Source organism: Nannobrachium achirus (genome assembly GCF_963921795.1).
Source record: "Nannobrachium achirus genome assembly, chromosome: 13".
NCBI lineage: Eukaryota > Metazoa > Chordata > Actinopteri > Myctophiformes > Myctophidae > Nannobrachium > Nannobrachium achirus.
In genome coordinates, this window is record NC_137833.1 from 59,977,062 (window position 1) to 59,983,351 (window position 6,290).

Here is a 6,290-nt window from a genome sequence, read left to right on the forward strand (position 1 = left end):
TAGTCTACACAGTAAAGTGCAGCAATATGCCTATATGAATTTAGATTTTAGTGTATTATTATTAGTATAGAGTAAATGTAAACGTTGCAACTTCTAGTCTAAAAGACTCATGTATTAAATTATTATATTATAAAACATACATTAATCAACTAGCCCTATTTTATTCCTAGACAGGCTATTTAAAAATAGCTGATCTACAAGCTCACAACAACGTCGCATTGTGGTTACATTCTGCACAATGGGTACTTTGAGTACTACTTTCTGCTTTTGCAATACTTTTATACTTTTACTCAAGGGCTACATTTTGAATACAAGACTTGTGCATGATACTTAAGTAAAGAATGCGAGTACTTTTCCCACGACATTGCCTAAGCACGCCAGTATTAGTAAAAGCACACATCACAGATAGATTTATAGAGTAATATAAGGCAACTGTAAATGTTTAAAAAGACGACCTGAAAAGTGAAAACCTGACGGCCGTATGCTAACACGCTAGCTTACTGCAGTTAGCCAGCTGGGAGAAAGCCTGGTAGGCGAGGTTAAAGCAGTTATACATTATCATAACATCCCATATTGATTTAAAACATCAATCCACTGTATTGCAACACACCATGACATCCGAGGCTATATAAACGTTTGCTTATTGTGGGTAAATTCGTTGTGTCTTGGTCACTGGTCTGCAGCAGATCCATCATTCATATAAATAAGTGAACCATTTCAATCTAAATGGGTTTCATATTGAAAGTGGCATTCTTTGATTTCACAAGCCATTGTTGACAGTTTGACACATTCCAACACAGCTTATTTATATGCAGATTGCTTGTATGCTAATAGAGTCACAACTTCTCATTAGCTTTTCAGTCCATCATCATTCATGTAAGCTTTATAATTAGCTTCATACTAACATTAACATTAAATATTAACAGTACCATAGGCATACACATTAAGCAACATTATCTGTGCATAGAACGATACATTTGTTAATCAAACCAAATGTTTATTATACAGATAATCATACACATTGTAAACGTAGTATACAGTAGGCCTACATAAATGCAACATAACTTTAGGGTTTATTCTATAAACAATACGGCTAACCATCATCAAATAAAAGGGAAAAAATAGTCTGTTATTGAGAGATTATTCTATAAATAAAAACGAACTGTTTCATAGCATAACATCATCTTTTGTGAGACAGGACAAGATATTGAAATAGCGTACAATCTACACTTATTTAAACACCTTGGTTACATTCTGCACAATGGGTACTTTGAGTACTACTTTCTGCTTTTGGTACATTTTGATACCAATGCTTTTATACTTTTTTACTCAAGGGCTACATTTTGAATACAAGACTTGTGCCCGTATTGCATGATACTTAAGTAAAGAATGCGAGTACTTTTCCCACTACATTGCCTAAGCACGCCAGTATTAGTAAAAGCACACATCACAGATAGATTTATAGAGTAATATAAGGCAACTGTAAATGTTTAAAAAGACGAGCTGAAAACATGACGGCCGTATGCTAACACGCTAGCTTACTGCAGTTAGCCAGCCGGGAGAAAGCCTGGTAGGCGAGGTTAAAGCAGTTATACATTATCATAACATCCCATATTGATTTAAAACATCAATCCACTGTATTGCAACACACCATGACATCCGAGGCTATATAAACGTTTGCTTATTGTGGGTAAATTCGTTGTGTCTTGGTCACTGGTCTGCAGCAGATCATCAGCAGATCATCCAGCTTCATTCAGCGCAGCATATGGGGTAAAAACGATGGGGTCCTTGTTCCTTCTCTCTGGGAAAGCAGGATAACAGGATCCAGGCGGCCAAACATGCCAAACATCTCGCCGTCGTCGCCGATCTATCAAGTACTTAAAACAAATGGGCTGAAGAGGTTTTAATTGTTCAATATTGTGTAACTGAGAAACACTTGTAAGCACGCTAGAAAACAGTTCCTCGTCCACAGTAGCATCTATGTTGCGTCGTCGTTGTTGTGGTTGTCTGTTGTGTAACTTGTGTTCCGTGTGTAGAGTAGCAGTTCCGCTATAGTAGTTTCGGGAGGGAACCAAACCAAGGGGCGGACCAGGCTTCAAAGCGGAACTAGTTTTAAAATTCGTTCTCAACCGGGGAATTCCATGTATCCCCGCCCCTTTCTATGTTGGTCCCAGAGTCAAAGGAAGAGAGGCCGACCGATAGGTGTCGCCCTTTCTTCTTTGACGATGGGTTCCCAGATTGACATAAGCCTAATGGGCGTTCAAATAAATAATAATTTAGGTATAGTTGTTGTAATACAAATTTTTATTGTAATATAATCACAGTTAAGGGTCAATTTGTTTCTTACCAATAGGGCTACTTTTGTGTAATTGAAAATGTAGATATATTCATGTGGTGTGTGGTGTGGTGTGGTGTGGTGTGGTACTAAAGCTGCAGTGGAAAAGGGGCTATTGTGAAGTCAGGTTTCTAAACGTCGCGCCCATCTGTATGTTTAAGGCTTTATTAAGCGTTGGTTAAAATAGCTGATCTACAAGCTCACGTTGTCTTGTGGATGCGACGCGTTGTGAGCTTGCAGATCAGCTATTTTCGGCATGCAACACAGCGAAGTAGTCAGGCTTTACTTGCGTTGCAACTTGCAAAGACGTAACAAGGAAGAAGAGAAGCACCCAGGCAGACGGCACAGAGGAGCGCCTCAGTCCGCTCACATATCAACTTTCGCGAGGTCTTCTGCAGCTGCGGGTGTTATTTGGAGCATAATGTGAAATGTGAATGAAAAGAATGATGCGAGGACAGAAGACCGCGGACTGAACGAGCGAACGAGCCTACGAGCGCCGCTCATGGACGTCAGAATGAACGCGCTTCCAGTGAGCTGAAGTACAGCCAAACTTTGGAAGACTTCTGTCTCTTCGGCACCATGCTGTTTGTTTATCACGCTGCTTGTTGGTGTGTTCAGTTGTCGTCGCTCTCACTCGCGCTGCTCAGTGACGCGGACATTCCCAGCATTCTTTCTGTAGAGGTGGCCTGACGTCACCACAGCTGCTTGCAATGGAATGCACATTAAATGCGCGCTGATGAGACCCGTTAAGAGAATCGGACCGGCAAAAATGATTGACCCGGTTCTGGACCCGCTATCATGGAACCGGGTCCTAAAAAGAACCGGTTTCGGGTCCCAACCCTAATCATAATGTGATGACTCATCATAATGTGATGACTCATCAACAGTTTACTACACATGTTGGTCTCCATTCATGCCTGTATTCATGCTGTTGTTACTGTGTGTGTCCACTAGGGGGAGAATGCTCTCAGTCAGATCTTGGACACGTTGGATCAAAGCCAGAACAGTGCATTGATTGATCATTAAAATAAAACATGCTCTGAAAATGCAACGCAGCCATCTGACCACTAGAGGCTGCTAAGTGGTCAGATGGGTGGACCTGTAGAAGAACTATGTTGGAGGATGTTATTTTGTGTGGGGAAATGATGTAGGCCTATTTGACTTTTGTAGCCTATTGAGAAAAAGAAAAGAAAAGAAAACTTTGCCTTGGGTTTTAATTTTGAGAAGAAAAAAAAAGAAAAAAAGAAACTAAAGGGGTGAGGGGATTTTATTTTGAAAAGAAAAAAGAAACTTTTAGTTTTTCTTTTACTTAAAATAAATAAAAAAACAATATCTAAGGCTTTTAGTTTGGAAAGAAAATGCTACATCTGGGTGTTTTTAATTGTGTGTGTGCTTTTATTAAAAAAAAAAAAGAAAAGATTGTTGTTATTGACATATGGGACTTTATTTTTTAACTGGTATTGAGGATTTTATTTTGAAAGGAAAACAATCTGTGGAGCTTATTTTCTTTAGAAGAACTGCATTTGTAAAACATACGTAAGCAAATACGATGTGAGGAGATTCTATTCTGAAAAAGAAGGGTTGGTTAAAGTGTTTTTATCGTGTTTTTTTAACTGAGTTTGGGGATTTTGAAAAACTATAGCTTTTATAGTGAAACATGATGTCTGGAGAGCTTTTATTGTGAAACGTGATGTCTGGAGCTAGTATTTTGAAAAAATGATTATGTGAGGGGATTTTATTTTGGGAAAAACTACAGCTTGTATTGTCTGGAGCTGTCTGGAGCTTTTATTTTGAAAAACTGTGTAAGGCATTCATTAAAACTGGACTCTTGATATAAACATCAACCAATCAGAAAAGGGGGCAGAGCTAACGAACACCAATGAGGAACAAGGAGAGGCGACTCCTACGTTACATCATTAATTATCATGTGTGCATTATGCAAATGAGCGAAAGCAGGCTCTAGACCTGATCACACTGTGGGGGTCCCTGGTCTATTATGTTCACATGGGGGTCCCTGGTCTGAAATATGATCAGATGGGGGTCCCTGGTCTGAAATATGTTCACATGGGGGTCCCTGGTCTATTATGTTCAGATGGGGGTCCCTGGTCTGAAATATGTTCAGATGGGGGTCCCTTGTCTATTATGATCAGATGGGGGTCCCTGGTCTGAAATATGTTCAGATGGGGGTCCCTTGTCTATTATGATCAGATGGGGGTCCCTGGTCTATTATGATCACATGGGGGTCCCTTGTCTATTATGATCAGATGGGGGTCCCTGGTCTGAAATATGATCAGATGGGGGTCCCTGGTCTGAAATATGATCACATGGGGGTCCCTGGTCTATTATGTTCAGATGGGGGTGCCTGGTCTATTATGATCAGATGGGGGTCCCTTGTTGTCTATTATGATCACATGGGGGTCCCTCCCTATCTCCATGACTTATATGAACCATGTGTGCCTACAGCATATCATCTATTAATGACTTTAATAAAACTATAATCATCAGTATGTTTCTAATCCTTGTTTTGTCATGACCAGAATGTTGTATTGTTTGGAAGAAAAACATGCAATCATTCATTTTCAAATAACGACAATATCAGATCTAGAAGCTCACAAACGTGCAGGGGTGTGACGTGTTGTGAGCTTGTAGATTATTGATAGGACTGAGGCAGCCTGCGCTGTGCCTTGTTCCGGAAGTTGTGGCCGAAGTGCTGCGTTATGGTAAGTTAAAGACAGGGTGAAATCAAAAACATGTTTTTCACAATTTTAGAGCATATCTGTAGTGATAATATGGCCATACCTAACACTAGATGCCAAAAAAATAGAAAATAAACAATTTTTGTGTATATTTATATCAAAGGTCCCTAAATAGGCCATTCTTAATTACTTCCTGTGAACAGAAATTCAAAAAGTGATGACATAGACAGGTCCGCTTGCATATAAATGAACCTTTGATTACATTCACCTGTTTGTTTCCCAGTGCTGGCTCCCATTACTCCCATTACTCAGATTTTAAATCCCATCACCTGAAGGGCTGGTCCCCTCGGATTGGTTCAGAAACACACAGGCTTCCTTTTCAAACTGAAACTTCAAAATAAAATACCCAATATAGTCATTTCATTGGGTCTTTAATGTTTTTTCTACTACTTTTTGTGGTCACATGTTCAGATACTGGATTCTGATTGGCTTAAAACAGTGGTAAATCAGTCAACAACCTTGAGTTGGCTCATGGACCCGCCCACTGTTGTGTTGCAGTTGATTGTAACTAAATAACCTTGCAAGTTACAACTGTGTTTCCTTTCATTTATATGGTAGAAGTGGTAGAAAAGCAATTCGAGGGTCGTGGGTTGTTGGCTGATTTAAATCAGCCAACAACCTACTCCCTCTCATGGTAAATGGTTTAAATCAGCCAACAACCCACTCCCTCTCATGGTAAATGGTTTAAATCAACCAACAACCCAGTCTCTCTCATGGTAAATGGTTTCAATCAGCCAACAACCCAGTCTCTCTCATGGTAAATGGTTTAAATCAACCAACAACCCAGTCTCTCTCATGGTAAATGGTTTAAATCAGCCAACAACCCAGTCTCTCTCATGGTAAATGGTTTAAATCAACCAACAACCCAGTCTCTCTCATGGTAAATGGTTTAAATCAACCAACAACCCAGTCTCTCTCATGGTAAATGGTTTCAATCAGCCAACAACCCAGTCTCTCTCATGGTAAATGGTTTAAATCAACCAACAACCCAGTCTCTCTCATAGTAAATGGTTTAAATCAGCCAACAACCCAGTCTCTCTCATGGTAAATGGTTTAAATCAACCAACAACCCAGTCCCTCTCATGGTAAATGGCTTACGTTTGTAGCCTTCAGTAGCAAGGCAAAGAGACAAGCAGTTTTGGATGAAGGCACGTCTATAGTTCAGCATGGAGGACTGCTATAGAGCATCGCAGCGGACG